General features: G+C 48.0%; 2 protein-coding genes across 4 annotated transcripts in view; both read left to right on the top strand.

Moving 5' to 3' along the window:
• LOC124001333 (deubiquitinase DESI2-like) overlaps positions 1-14,834 on the top strand; it is a 1,147,470-nt gene that overhangs the window by 146,650 nt on the left and 985,986 nt on the right. The window lies entirely within an intron of this gene.
• Positions 1-14,834, top strand: part of LOC124001322 (alpha-actinin-1) — a 115,121-nt gene that overhangs the window by 25,919 nt on the left and 74,368 nt on the right. The window lies entirely within an intron of this gene.

The raw sequence follows: 14,834 nt of genomic DNA, 5'->3' as shown, positions 1-14,834 counted from the left end.
ACCTCCTCTACAATCACCTCCTCAGACCACCCAGTCCTCTACAATTACCTCCTCAGACCATCCAGTCCTCTACAATCACCTCCTCTACCATCACCTCCTCAGACCACCCAGCCCTCTACCATCACCTCCTCTACCATCACCTCCTCAGACCACCCAGCCCTCTACCATCACCTCCTCTACCTCCTCTACCATCACCTCCTCAGACCACCCAGTCCTCTACAATCACCTCCTCAGACCACCCAGCCCTCTACAAACACCTCCTCAGACCACCCAGCCCTCTACAAACACCTCCTCAGACCACCCAGCCCTCTACCATCACCTCCTCAGACCACCCAGTCCTCTACAATCACCTCCTCAGACCACCCAGCCCTCTACAATCACCTCCTCTACAATCACCTCCTCAGACCACCCAGCCCTCTACAAATACCTCCTCTACAATCACCTCCTCAGACCACGCAGCCCTCTACCATCACCTCCTCTACCATCACCTCCTCTACCATCACCTCCTCTACAATCACCTCCTCTACCATCACCTCCTCTACCATCACCTCCTCTACCATCACCTCCTCTACCATCACCTCCTCTACAATCACCTCCTCAGACCACCCAGCCCTCTACCATCACCTCCTCAGACCACCCAGCCCTCTACCATCACCTCCTCTACAATCACCTCCTCAGACCACCAAGTCCTCTACCATCACCTCCTCAGACCACCCAGCCCTCTACCAACACCTCCTCTACCATCACCTCCTCTACCATCACCTCCTCAGACCACCCAGCCCTATACCATCACCTCCTCTACCATCACCTCCTCTACCATCACCTCCTCAGACCACCCAGCCCTCTACCATCACCTCCTCTACCATCACCACCTCTACAATCACCTCCTCTACCATCACCTCTTCTACCATCACCTCCTCAGACCACCCAGCCCTCTACCATCACCTCCTCTACAATCACCTCCTCAGACCACCCAGTCCTCTACAATTACCTCCTCAGACCATCCAGTCCTCTACAATCACCTCCTCTACCATCACCTCCTCAGACCACCCAGCCCTCTACCATCACCTCCTCTACCATCACCTCCTCAGACCACCCAGCCCTCTACCATCACCTCCTCTACCTCCTCTACCATCACCTCCTCAGACCACCCAGCCCTCTACAATCACCTCCTCTACCATCACCTCCTCTACATTCATCTCCTCAGACCGCCCAGCCTCTCCATTATTTTATGCTCCAGTTATTATGGCTGCTGATCTGAAACAGCAACAGGGAAGTATGTTGGACTAGTAACCGGAAGGTTGCAAGTTCATATCCCCTAGCTGACAAGGTACAAATCTGTCATTCTGCCCCTGAACTAGGCAGTTAACCCACTGTTCCCAGGCCGTCATTGAAAATAAGAATTTGTTCTTCAATGACTTGCCTTGTTAAATAAATGGTTAAATAAAGTCAATTCTCACTGAACTGAAATTAGGTTTGTAGTATGTGAAACTGACCCTGTGCTGCTTTCTGTAAGTGGTGACCCATCTGCTGGTGGTTCCTAATAGAGTTGTATTGTGAAGGGGGCAGGGGTCATGTGTGGAACTACTGCTGAGTCCAGTCTGAAAGAACACAAAGTTGTTGTGGCTAAGCCTCTCCTGAGGGTTCCTACTATCTGGGATCCTTGGGAAGTCCCTTAACTTGACCCTAACCTTAACTCTTACCCTAAATTTAACTCCTACCCTTACCTTATTAAACATTTTACATTTTAACTTCAGTAGGGTAATGTCAGAGTTTAGCTGTACTTTCAATTTTTTAAATGTTTTTATTTAATCCTTACTTTACCAGGTAAGTTGACTGAGAACACGTTCTCATTTACAGCAACGACCTGGGGAGTAGTTACAGGGGAGGGGGATGGGGATGAATGAGCCAATTGGAAGTTGGGATGATTTAGTGGCCATGATGGTTTGAGGGCCAGATTGGGAATTTAGCCAGGACACCGGGGTTAACACCCCTACTCTTATGATAAGTGCCATGGGATCTTTAGTGACCACAGAGAGTCAGGACACCTGTTTAACATCCCCTCTGAAAGACAGCACCCTACACAGGGCAATGTCCCCAATCACTGCCCTGGGGCATTGGGATATTTTCTTTAGACCTGAGGAAAGGGTGCCTCCTACTGGCCCTCCAACACCACTTCCAGCAGCATCTGGTCTCCCATCTAGTGACTTACCAGGACCAACCCTGCTTAGCTTCAGAATCAAAGGGTAAGGGAGATACCTAGTCAGTTGTACAGGGTAAGGGAGATAACTAGTCAGTTGTACAGGGTAAGGGAGATACCTAGTCAGTTGTACAGGGAAAGGGAGATACCTAGTCAGTTGTACAGGGAAAAGGAGATACCTAGTCAGTTGTACAGGGTAAGGGAGATACCTAGTCAGTTGTACAGGGTAAGGGAGATACCTAGTCAGTTGTACAGGGAAAAGGAGATACCTAGTCAGTTGTACAGGGTAAGGGAGATACCTAGTCAGTTGTACAGGGTAAGGGAGATACCTAGTCAGTTGTACAGGGAAAGGGAGATACCTAGTCAGTTGTACAGGGTAAGGGAGATACCTAGTCAGTTGTACAGGGTAAGGGAGATACCTAGTCAGTTGTACAGGGTAAGGGAGATACCTAGTCAGTTGTACAGGGTAAGGGAGATACCTAGTCAGTTGTACAGGGTAAGGGAGATACCTAGTCAGTTGTACAGGGTAAGGGAGATACCTAGTCAGTTGTACAACTGAATACATTCAACTGAAATGTGTCTTCCGCATTTAACCCTCAATCAGAGAGGTGCCATAATCGACATTCACGTCTTCGGCAAGCCAGCAGTGGGATGCAGGGTGGTATGCTGCTGTACAACAACACTACTTTACCTGTATCCCCACGCTTCATCAACCACAAGCCAGTCTCTCTCACCTGTATCCCCACGCTTCATCAACCACAAGCCAGTCTCTCTCACCTGTATCCCCATTCTTCATCAACCACAAGCCAGTCTCACTCACCTGTATCCCCACTCTTCATCAACCACAAGCCAGTCTTACAAACCTGTATCCCCACACTTCATCAACTACAAGCCAGTCTCACTCACCTGTATCCCCACACTTCATCAACTACAAGCCAGTCTCACTCACCTGTATCCCCACACTTCATCAACCACAAGCCAGTCTCTCTCACCTGTATCCCCATTCTTCATCAACCACAAGCCAGTCTCTCTCACCTGTATCCCCACACTTCATCAACCACAAGCCAGTCTCTCTCACCTGTATCCCCATTCTTCATCAACCACAAGCCAGTCTCTCTCACCTGTATCCCCACGCTTCATCAACCACAAGCCAGTCTCTCTCACCTGTATCCCCACACTTCATCAACCACAAGCCAGTCTCTCTCACCTGTATCCCCATTCTTCATCAACCACAAGCCAGTCTCTCTCACCTGTATCCCCACACTTCATCAACCACAAGCCAGTCTCTCTCACCTGTATCCCCATTCTTCATCAACCACAAGCCAGTCTCTCTCACCTGTATCCCCATTCTTCATAAACCACAAGCCAGTCTCTCTCACCTGTATCCCCACACTTCATCAACCACAAGCCAGTCTCTCTCACCTGTATCCCCATTCTTCATCAACCACAAGCCAGTCTCTCTCACCTGTATCCCCATTCTTCATAAACCACAAGCCAGTCTCACTCACCTGTATCCCCACTCTTCATCAACCACAAGCCAGTCTTACTCACCTGTATCCCCACACTTCATCAACTACAAGCCAGTCTCACTCACCTGTATCCCCACTCTTCATCAACCACAAGCCAGTCTCACTCACCTGTATCCCCACACTTCATCAACCACAAGCCAGTCTCTCTCACCTGTATCCCCACACTTCATCAACCACAAGCCAGTCTCTCTCACCTGTATCCCCACACTTCATCAACCACAAGCCAGTCTCTCTCACCTGTATCCCCACACTTCATCAACCACCCTCATAGTACTCAAACAGCATCCATCTTCACTCCTTTGCGTATCTGACTAACAAACAGGCTGTACTGATAGTTTGTGTTGAGTCGTTGTGGTCAGCAAACGGGTAGCACCTACTCTATATGAGCAAGCCAAAGATTTCAATGAATTGGCCCAATGCACCTTGTGTTGCGATTACTACAGACGGATGGACCTCCAGGGCTACAGTGGACAGTCCATCACATTACCCATCACATTACCCACTACATTACCCACAACATTGCCCATCACATTACCCACTACATTACCCACAACATTACCCATCACATTACCCATCACATTACCCACCACATTACCCATCACATTACCCACCACATTACCCACCACATTACCCACAACATTGCCCATCACATTACCCACCACACTACCCACCACATTACCCATCACATTACCCATAACATTACCCATAACGTTACCCATAACATTACCCATCACATTACCCACCACACTACCCACCATCACATTAGCACTGGAGTGTGAGATTTGATATATAGAACCCCTTTGATAGATATAACTATATATAACTACTTTGATATATATAACTATATATAACTACTTTGATAGATATAACTATATATAACTACTTTGATAGATATACAGTAACTACACTGCTCAAAAAAATAAAGGGAACACTTAAACAACACAATGTAACTCCAAGTCAATCACACTTCTGTGAAATCAAACTGTCCTCTTAGGAAGCAACACTGATTGACAATAAATGTCACATGCTGTTGTGCAAATGGGATAGACAACAGGTGGAAATTATAGGCAATTAGCAAGACACCCCCAATAAAGGAGAGGTTCTGCAGGTCGTGACCACAGACCACTTCTCAGTTCCTATGCTTCCTGGCTGATGTTTTGGTCACTTTTGAATGCTGGCGGTCTCTTTCATTCTAGTGGTAGCATGAGAGGCTTGTATGCACCTTTCGATATGCATATCCGGGCCTCGGCAACGATGTTGAAACATATATGAATTAGACCCCCCTCCCGATATAGTAGAGTTAACGTTGTCGTTAATCACTTAGCCATTTTTCTGCTCATGCAGCAGCATCGTTAATATGGATAGAAATGTAACAAATGAAACTAATGAAAAGGGAGCTCGTTATCTTGCCATTTCAGAGTTCGATGTGACTGGGTTAGATGTTGTTTTCTAAAATCCCCATTACTCTCTGGGGTAGGGGTAGAACCCTCAAGGTTCTTGGCCTTCACATATAGAACTTTTTTTTTTTTAAGTAATGGATTCTTTTAATCTCATCCAAAGAACCAAAAGGGTCTATATAGAACCTCAAAGAACCAAAAGGGTCTATATAGAACCTCAAAGAATCAAAAGGGTCTATATAGAACCTCAAAGAACCAAAAGGGTCTATATAGAGCATGGCGCTTGTAATGCCAGGGTAGTGGGTTCGATCCCCGGGACCACCCATACGTAGAATGTATGCACACATGACTGTAAGTCGCTTTGGATAAAAGCGTCTGCTAAATGGCATATATTATTATTATTATTATTATTATATAGAACCTCAAAGAACCAAAAGGGTCTATATAGAACCTCAAAGAACCAAAAGGGTCTATATAGAACCTCAAAGAACCAAAAGGGTCTATATAGAACCTCAAAGAACCAAAAGGGTCTATATAGAACCTCAAAGAACCAAAAGGGTCTATATAGAACCTCAAAGAACCAAAAGGGTCTATATAGAACCTCAAAGAACCAAAAGGGTCTATATAGAACCTCAAAGAACCAAAAGGGTCTATATAGAACCTCAAAGAACCAAAAGGGTCTATATAGAACCTCAAAGAACCAAAAGGGTCTATATAGAACCTCAAAGAACCAAAAGGGTCTATATAGATACTACTGTCCTCTCTGCACCCCGTGGAGGATAAGGCCTCAACCAGCCCAGCTGGACGGCCCTTTGAACCAACTGCACCGTCAGGCAAGGAGAACGCTGACCACAACACTCAGTCATGTGATCGTGAGGATGGCTGCCAGGCCAGGAGTGGTTTGATGTCTGTTGCTGCTGCCAAACGGCCTGAGTGACCTACAGAGGGGGAGAGGGAACGGGGGAGAGAGACAGAGGTGCAGGGTGAGAGGGGCAGAGGTGCAGGGTGAGAGAGACAGAGGTGCAGGGCGAGAGGGGGAGAGAGACAGAGGTGCAGGGCGAGAGGGGGAGAGAGACAGAGGTGCAGGGTGAGAGGGGGAGAGAGACAGAGGTGCAGGGCGAGAGGGTGAGAGAGACAGAGGTGCAGGGTGAGAGGGGGAGAGAGACAGAGGAAAAGAGAGAGAGAGATGGCTGGTGAAGCTTGAGGAAGGCAGCAGGCTACAGACAAGTCTTTGTAGCAGTTGCTCAGAAGTAGTAGCAAGCTGCTCAGTAGTAGCATAGCTCTCTGTACGTCAACATAGGACACAGCCTCTCCAGTGGCTTCTCCTTTTACATTAGTAGACATCACCAGTGACTGTCCATGCCGCTGCTCCTCTCTTTCCCCAGAGGAGTTGGGTTTGGTTTGATTGCTTGGTTGGTTAGCTGCTCCCAGCACAGCCATGTGATGTTGACACATTCTCCCCAACACACACACGCATCTGAAACCGGTTCTTAGCCCTACCACATCCTTTTATGGATAGGCTATATGTTATAATTAGCCACTCCCTTTCTGTTGAAGTGAGGTCCACTCCCAGCCAACCAGCTCACCAGCCACCAGGGCTTTCAAGTGGCTTTTCCTCTTCTATGGAACACATGTCACAGGCTGGTTCTGCTGGTTTCATAAAGACTGGTGTCTCTCTGTTCTGCTGGTTTCATAAAGACTGGGGTCTCTCTGTTCTGCTGGTTTCATAAAGACTGGGGTCTCTCTGTTCTGCTGGTTTCATAAAGACTGGGGTCTCTCTGTTCTGCTGGTTTCATAAAGACTGGGGTCTCTCTGTTCTGCTGGTTTCATAAAGACTGGTGTCTCTCTGTTCTGCTGGTTTCATGAAGACTGGGGTCTCTCTGCTGGTTTCATAAAGACTGGGGTCTCTCTGTTCTGCTGGTTTCATAAAGACTGGGGTCTCGCTGTTCTGCTGGTTTCATAAAGACTGGGGTCTCTCTGCTGGTTTCATAAAGACTGGGGTCTCTCTGTTCTGCTGGTTTCATAAAGACTGGGGTCTCTCTGCTGGTTTCATAAAGACTGGGGTCTCTCTGCTGGTTTCATAAAGACTGGGGTCTCTCTGTTCTGCTGGTTTCATAAAGACTGGTGTCTCTCTGTTCTGCTGGTTTCATAAAGACTGGGGTCTCTCTGTTCTGCTGGTTTCATAAAGGCTGGGGTCTCTCTGTTCTGCTGGTTTCATAAAGACTGGGGTCTCTCTGTTCTGCTGGTTTCATAAAGACTGGGGTCTCTCTGTTCTGCTGGTTTCATAAAGACTGGGGTCTCTCTGTTCTGCTGGTTTCATAAAGACTGGTGTCTCTCTGTTCTGCTGGTTTCATAAAGACTGGGGTCTCTCTGCTGGTTTCATAAAGACTGGGGTCTCTCTGTTCTGCTGGTTTCATAAAGACTGGGGTCTCGCTGTTCTGCTGGTTTCATAAAGACTGGGGTCTCTCTGCTGGTTTCATAAAGACTGGGGTCTCTCTGTTCTGCTGGTTTCATAAAGACTGGGGTCTCTCTGCTGGTTTCATAAAGACTGGGGTCTCTCTGCTGGTTTCATAAAGACTGGTGTCTCTCTGTTCTGCTGGTTTCATAAAGACTGGGGTCTCTCTGTTCTGCTGGTTTCATAAAGACTGGGGTCTCGCTGTTCTGCTGGTTTCATAAAGACTGGGGTCTCTCTGCTGGTTTCATAAAGACTGGGCTCTCTCTGTTCTGCTGGTTTCATAAAGACTGGGGTCTCGCTGTTCTGCTGGTTTCATAAAGACTGGGGTCTCTCTGCTGGTTTCATAAAGACTGGGGTCTCTCTGTTCTGCTGGTTTCATAAAGACTGGGGTCTCTCTGCTGGTTTCATAAAGACTGGTGTCTCTCTGCTGGTTTCATAAAGACTGGGGTCTCTCTGTTCTGCTGGTTTCATAAAGACTGGGGTCTCTCTGTTCTGCTGGTTTCATAAAGACTGGGGTCTCGCTGTTCTGCTGGTTTCATAAAGACTGGGGTCTCTCTGCTGGTTTCATAAAGACTGGGGTCTCTCTGTTCTGCTGGTTTCATAAAGACTGGGGTCTCTCTGCTGGTTTCATAAAGACTGGGGTCTCTCTGCTGGTTTCATAAAGACTGGGGTCTCTCTGCTCTGCTGGTTTCATAAAGACTGGGGTCTCTCTGTTCTGCTGGTTTCATAAAGGCTGGGGTCTCTCTGCTCTGCTGGTTTCATAAAGACTGGGGTCTCTCTGTTCTGCTGGTTTCATAAAGGCTGGGGTCTCTCTGCTCTGCTGGTTTCATAAAGACTGGGGTCTCTCTGGTCTCTGTTCTGCTGGTTTCATAAAGACTGGGGTATCTCTGCTGGTTTCATAAAGACTGGGGTCTCTCTGCTCTGCTGGTTTCATAAAGACTGGGGTCTCTCTGCTCTGCTGGTTTCATAAAGACTGGGGTCTCTCTGCTCTGCTGGTTTCATAAAGACTGGGGTCTTTCTGGTCTCTCTGTTCTGCTGGTTTCATAAAGACTGGGGTCTCTCTGCTGGTTTCATAAAGATGGGGGTCTCTCTGCTCTGCTGGTTTCATAAAGACTGGGGTCTCTCTGCTGGTTTCATAAAGACTGGGGTCTCTCTGGTCTCTCTGTTCTGCTGGTTTCATAAAGGCTGGGGTCTCTCTGCTCTGCTGGTTTCATAAAGACTGGGGTCTCTCTGGTCTCTCTGTTCTGCTGGTTTCATAAAGACTGGGGTCTCTCTGCTGGTTTCATAAAGACTGGTGTCTCTCTGCTCTGCTGGTTTCTTAAAGACTGGGGTCTCTCTGCTCTGCTGGTTTCATAAAGACTGGGGTCTCTCTGTTCTGCTGGTTTCATAAAGGCTGGGGTCTCTGTGCTCTGCTGGTTTCATAAAGACTGGGGTCTCTCTGTTCTGCTGGTTTCATAAAGGCTGGGGTCTCTCTGCTCTGCTGGTTTCATAAAGACTGGGGTCTCTCTGGTCTCTCTGTTCTGCTGGTTTCATAAAGACTGGGGTCTCTCTGCTCTGCTGGTTTCATAAAGACTGGGGTCTCTCTGTTCTGCTGGTTTCATAAAGGCTGGGGTCTCTCTGCTCTGCTGGTTTCATAAAGACTGGGGTCTCTCTGGTCTCTCTGTTCTGCTGGTTTCATAAAGACTGGGGTCTCTCTGCTGGTTTCATAAAGATGGGGGTCTCTCTGCTCTGCTGGTTTCATAAAGACTGGGGTCTCTCTGCTCTGCTGGTTTCATAAAGACTGGGGTCTCTCTGCTGGTTTCATAAAGACTGGGGTCTCTCTGGTCTCTCTGTTCTGCTGGTTTCATAAAGACTGGGGTCTCTGCTGGTTTCATAAAGATGGGGGTCTCTCTGCTCTGCTGGTTTCATATACCAATTTGTAAGTCGCTCTGGATAAGAGCGTCTGCTAAATGACTTAAATGTAAATGTAAATAAAGACTGGGGTCTCTCTGCTCTGCTGGTTTCATAAAGACTGGGGTCTCTCTGGTCTCTCTGTTCTGCTGGTTTCATAAAGACTGGGGTCTCTCTGCTGGTTTCATAAAGATGGGGGTCTCTTTGTTCTGCTGGTTTCATAAAGACTGGGGTCTCTCTGCTCTGCTGGTTTCATAAAGACTGGGGTCTCTCTGCTCTGCTGGTTTCATAAAGACTGGGGTCTCTCTGCTGGTTTCATAAAGACTGGGGTCTCTCTGGTCTCTCTGTTCTGCTGGTTTCATAAAGACTGGGGTCTCTCTGGTCTCTCTGTTCTGCTGGTTTCATAAAGGCTGGGGTATCTCTGCTCTGCTGGTTTCATAAAGACTGGGGTCTCTGCTGGTTTCATAAAGACTGGGGTATCTCTGCTCTGCTGGTTTCATAAAGACTGGGGTCTCTCTGGTCTCTCTGCTCTGCTGGTTTCATAAAGACTGGGGTCTCTCTGTTCTGCTGGTTTCATAAAGACTGGGGTCTCTCTGTTCTGCTGGTTTCATAAAGACTGGGGTCTCGCTGTTCTGCTGGTTTCATAAAGACTGGGGTCTCTCTGCTGGTTTCATAAAGACTGGGGTCTCTCTGTTCTGCTGGTTTCATAAAGACTGGGGTCTCTCTGCTGGTTTCATAAAGACTGGGGTCTCTCTGCTGGTTTCATAAAGACTGGGGTCTCTCTGCTCTGCTGGTTTCATAAAGACTGGGGTCTCTCTGTTCTGCTGGTTTCATAAAGGCTGGGGTCTCTCTGCTCTGCTGGTTTCATAAAGACTGGGGTCTCTCTGTTCTGCTGGTTTCATAAAGGCTGGGGTCTCTCTGCTCTGCTGGTTTCATAAAGACTGGGGTCTCTCTGGTCTCTGTTCTGCTGGTTTCATAAAGACTGGGGTATCTCTGCTGGTTTCATAAAGACTGGGGTCTCTCTGCTCTGCTGGTTTCATAAAGACTGGGGTCTCTCTGCTCTGCTGGTTTCATAAAGACTGGGGTCTCTCTGCTCTGCTGGTTTCATAAAGACTGGGGTCTTTCTGGTCTCTCTGTTCTGCTGGTTTCATAAAGACTGGGGTCTCTCTGCTGGTTTCATAAAGATGGGGGTCTCTCTGCTCTGCTGGTTTCATAAAGACTGGGGTCTCTCTGCTGGTTTCATAAAGACTGGGGTCTCTCTGGTCTCTCTGTTCTGCTGGTTTCATAAAGGCTGGGGTCTCTCTGCTCTGCTGGTTTCATAAAGACTGGGGTCTCTCTGGTCTCTCTGTTCTGCTGGTTTCATAAAGACTGGGGTCTCTCTGCTGGTTTCATAAAGACTGGTGTCTCTCTGCTCTGCTGGTTTCTTAAAGACTGGGGTCTCTCTGCTCTGCTGGTTTCATAAAGACTGGGGTCTCTCTGTTCTGCTGGTTTCATAAAGGCTGGGGTCTCTGTGCTCTGCTGGTTTCATAAAGACTGGGGTCTCTCTGTTCTGCTGGTTTCATAAAGGCTGGGGTCTCTCTGCTCTGCTGGTTTCATAAAGACTGGGGTCTCTCTGGTCTCTCTGTTCTGCTGGTTTCATAAAGACTGGGGTCTCTCTGCTCTGCTGGTTTCATAAAGACTGGGGTCTCTCTGTTCTGCTGGTTTCATAAAGGCTGGGGTCTCTCTGCTCTGCTGGTTTCATAAAGACTGGGGTCTCTCTGGTCTCTCTGTTCTGCTGGTTTCATAAAGACTGGGGTCTCTCTGCTGGTTTCATAAAGATGGGGGTCTCTCTGCTCTGCTGGTTTCATAAAGACTGGGGTCTCTCTGCTCTGCTGGTTTCATAAAGACTGGGGTCTCTCTGCTGGTTTCATAAAGACTGGGGTCTCTCTGGTCTCTCTGTTCTGCTGGTTTCATAAAGACTGGGGTCTCTGCTGGTTTCATAAAGATGGGGGTCTCTCTGCTCTGCTGGTTTCATATACCAATTTGTAAGTCGCTCTGGATAAGAGCGTCTGCTAAATGACTTAAATGTAAATGTAAATAAAGACTGGGGTCTCTCTGCTCTGCTGGTTTCATAAAGACTGGGGTCTCTCTGGTCTCTCTGTTCTGCTGGTTTCATAAAGACTGGGGTCTCTCTGCTGGTTTCATAAAGATGGGGGTCTCTTTGTTCTGCTGGTTTCATAAAGACTGGGGTCTCTCTGCTCTGCTGGTTTCATAAAGACTGGGGTCTCTCTGCTCTGCTGGTTTCATAAAGACTGGGGTCTCTCTGCTGGTTTCATAAAGACTGGGGTCTCTCTGGTCTCTCTGTTCTGCTGGTTTCATAAAGACTGGGGTCTCTCTGGTCTCTCTGTTCTGCTGGTTTCATAAAGGCTGGGGTATCTCTGCTCTGCTGGTTTCATAAAGACTGGGGTCTCTGCTGGTTTCATAAAGACTGGGGTATCTCTGCTCTGCTGGTTTCATAAAGACTGGGGTCTCTCTGGTCTCTCTGCTCTGCTGGTTTCATAAAGACTGGGGTCTCTCTGTTCTGCTGGTTTCATAAAGACTGGGGTCTCTCTGTTCTGCTGGTTTCATAAAGACTGGGGTCTCTCTGCTCTGCTGGTTTCATAAAGACTGGGGTCTCTCTGCTGGTTTCATAAAGGCTGGGGTATCTCTGCTCTGCTGGTTTCATAAAGACTGGGGTCTCTCTGCTGGTTTCATAAAGACTGGGGTATCTCTGCTCTGCTGGTTTCATAAAGACTGGGGTCTCTCTGGTCTCTCTGTTCTGCTGGTTTCATAAAGACTGGTGTCTCTCTGTTCTGCTGGTTTCATAAAGACTGGGGTCTCTCTGTTCTGCTGGTTTCATAAAGGCTGGGGTCTCTCTGTTCTGCTGGTTTCATAAAGACTGGGGTCTCTCTGTTCTGCTGGTTTCATAAAGACTGGGGTCTCTCTGTTCTGCTGGTTTCATAAAGACTGGGGTCTCTCTGTTCTGCTGGTTTCATAAAGACTGGTGTCTCTCTGTTCTGCTGGTTTCATAAAGACTGGGGTCTCTCTGCTGGTTTCATAAAGACTGGGGTCTCTCTGTTCTGCTGGTTTCATAAAGACTGGGGTCTCGCTGTTCTGCTGGTTTCATAAAGACTGGGGTCTCTCTGCTGGTTTCATAAAGACTGGGGTCTCTCTGCTGGTTTCATAAAGACTGGTGTCTCTCTGTTCTGCTGGTTTCATAAAGACTGGGGTCTCTCTGTTCTGCTGGTTTCATAAAGACTGGGGTCTCGCTGTTCTGCTGGTTTCATAAAGACTGGGGTCTCTCTGCTGGTTTCATAAAGACTGGGCTCTCTCTGTTCTGCTGGTTTCATAAAGACTGGGGTCTCGCTGTTCTGCTGGTTTCATAAAGACTGGGGTCTCTCTGCTGGTTTCATAAAGACTGGGGTCTCTCTGTTCTGCTGGTTTCATAAAGACTGGGGTCTCTCTGCTGGTTTCATAAAGACTGGTGTCTCTCTGCTGGTTTCATAAAGACTGGGGTCTCTCTGTTCTGCTGGTTTCATAAAGACTGGGGTCTCTCTGTTCTGCTGGTTTCATAAAGACTGGGGTCTCGCTGTTCTGCTGGTTTCATAAAGACTGGGGTCTCTCTGCTGGTTTCATAAAGACTGGGGTCTCTCTGTTCTGCTGGTTTCATAAAGACTGGGGTCTCTCTGCTGGTTTCATAAAGACTGGGGTCTCTCTGCTGGTTTCATAAAGACTGGGGTCTCTCTGCTCTGCTGGTTTCATAAAGACTGGGGTCTCTCTGTTCTGCTGGTTTCATAAAGGCTGGGGTCTCTCTGCTCTGCTGGTTTCATAAAGACTGGGGTCTCTCTGTTCTGCTGGTTTCATAAAGGCTGGGGTCTCTCTGCTCTGCTGGTTTCATAAAGACTGGGGTCTCTCTGGTCTCTGTTCTGCTGGTTTCATAAAGACTGGGGTATCTCTGCTGGTTTCATAAAGACTGGGGTCTCTCTGCTCTGCTGGTTTCATAAAGACTGGGGTCTCTCTGCTCTGCTGGTTTCATAAAGACTGGGGTCTCTCTGCTCTGCTGGTTTCATAAAGACTGGGGTCTTTCTGGTCTCTCTGTTCTGCTGGTTTCATAAAGACTGGGGTCTCTCTGCTGGTTTCATAAAGATGGGGTCTCTCTGCTCTGCTGGTTTCATAAAGACTGGGGTCTCTCTGCTGGTTTCATAAAGACTGGGGTCTCTCTGGTCTCTCTGTTCTGCTGGTTTCATAAAGGCTGGGGTCTCTCTGCTCTGCTGGTTTCATAAAGACTGGGGTCTCTCTGGTCTCTCTGTTCTGCTGGTTTCATAAAGACTGGGGTCTCTCTGCTGGTTTCATAAAGACTGGTGTCTCTCTGCTCTGCTGGTTTCTTAAAGACTGGGGTCTCTCTGCTCTGCTGGTTTCATAAAGACTGGGGTCTCTCTGTTCTGCTGGTTTCATAAAGGCTGGGGTCTCTGTGCTCTGCTGGTTTCATAAAGACTGGGGTCTCTCTGTTCTGCTGGTTTCATAAAGGCTGGGGTCTCTCTGCTCTGCTGGTTTCATAAAGACTGGGGTCTCTCTGGTCTCTCTGTTCTGCTGGTTTCATAAAGACTGGGGTCTCTCTGCTCTGCTGGTTTCATAAAGACTGGGGTCTCTCTGTTCTGCTGGTTTCATAAAGGCTGGGGTCTCTCTGCTCTGCTGGTTTCATAAAGACTGGGGTCTCTCTGGTCTCTCTGTTCTGCTGGTTTCATAAAGACTGGGGTCTCTCTGCTGGTTTCATAAAGATGGGGGTCTCTCTGCTCTGCTGGTTTCATAAAGACTGGGGTCTCTCTGCTCTGCTGGTTTCATAAAGACTGGGGTCTCTCTGTTCTGCTGGTTTCATAAAGGCTGGGGTCTCTCTGCTCTGCTGGTTTCATAAAGACTGGGGTCTCTCTGGTCTCTCTGTTCTGCTGGTTTCATAAAGACTGGGGTCTCTCTGCTCTGCTGGTTTCATAAAGACTGGGGTCTCTCTGTTCTGCTGGTTTCATAAAGACTGGGGTCTCTGTGCTCTGCTGGTTTCATAAAGACTGGGGTCTCTCTGTTCTGCTGGTTTCATAAAGGCTGGGGTCTCTCTGCTCTGCTGGTTTCATAAAGACTGGGGTCTCTCTGGTCTCTCTGTTCTGCTGGTTTCATAAAGACTGGGGTCTCTCTGCTCTGCTGGTTTCATAAAGACTGGGGTCTCTCTGTTCTGCTGGTTTCATAAAGGCTGGGGTCTCTCTGCTCTGCTGGTTTCATAAAGACTGGGGTCTCTCTGGTCTCTCTGTTCTGCTGGTTTCATAAAGACTGGGGTCTCTCTGCTGGTTTCATAAAGA

This window comes from Oncorhynchus gorbuscha, linkage group LG17 (assembly GCF_021184085.1).
Source record: "Oncorhynchus gorbuscha isolate QuinsamMale2020 ecotype Even-year linkage group LG17, OgorEven_v1.0, whole genome shotgun sequence".
Classification (NCBI taxonomy): domain Eukaryota; kingdom Metazoa; phylum Chordata; class Actinopteri; order Salmoniformes; family Salmonidae; genus Oncorhynchus; species Oncorhynchus gorbuscha.
Note: the sequence above shows the minus strand (reverse complement) of the source record. Positions and strands in the feature narration are given on the sequence as shown.